This window comes from Alosa alosa, chromosome 5 (genome assembly GCF_017589495.1).
Source record: "Alosa alosa isolate M-15738 ecotype Scorff River chromosome 5, AALO_Geno_1.1, whole genome shotgun sequence".
NCBI classification, from domain to species: Eukaryota; Metazoa; Chordata; class Actinopteri; order Clupeiformes; family Clupeidae; genus Alosa; species Alosa alosa.
The window spans coordinates 28,361,946-28,362,169 of record NC_063193.1 but is presented as its reverse complement, the minus strand read 5'-3'; positions in this window follow the sequence as shown (position 1 = coordinate 28,362,169).

Below are 224 nucleotides of genomic sequence, written 5' to 3'. Positions count from 1 at the left end.
AGAGACAGGGAAGAGGTGAAGGGCACAGCGAAATATGAATATGAAAAATTGATACATTAGAGGGGGCGGGAGACTACGGAGGCCCACTAGGACTCTCACTGTACTGGCGATACAAGGCAGTGTGTCAAGGCAAAAACCATCTTTGTGTAATTATAAAACAATAGAAATGTGACCTGTTACATAAACTTCCCACAACTTTAATATTTGACAACATACCATGAATG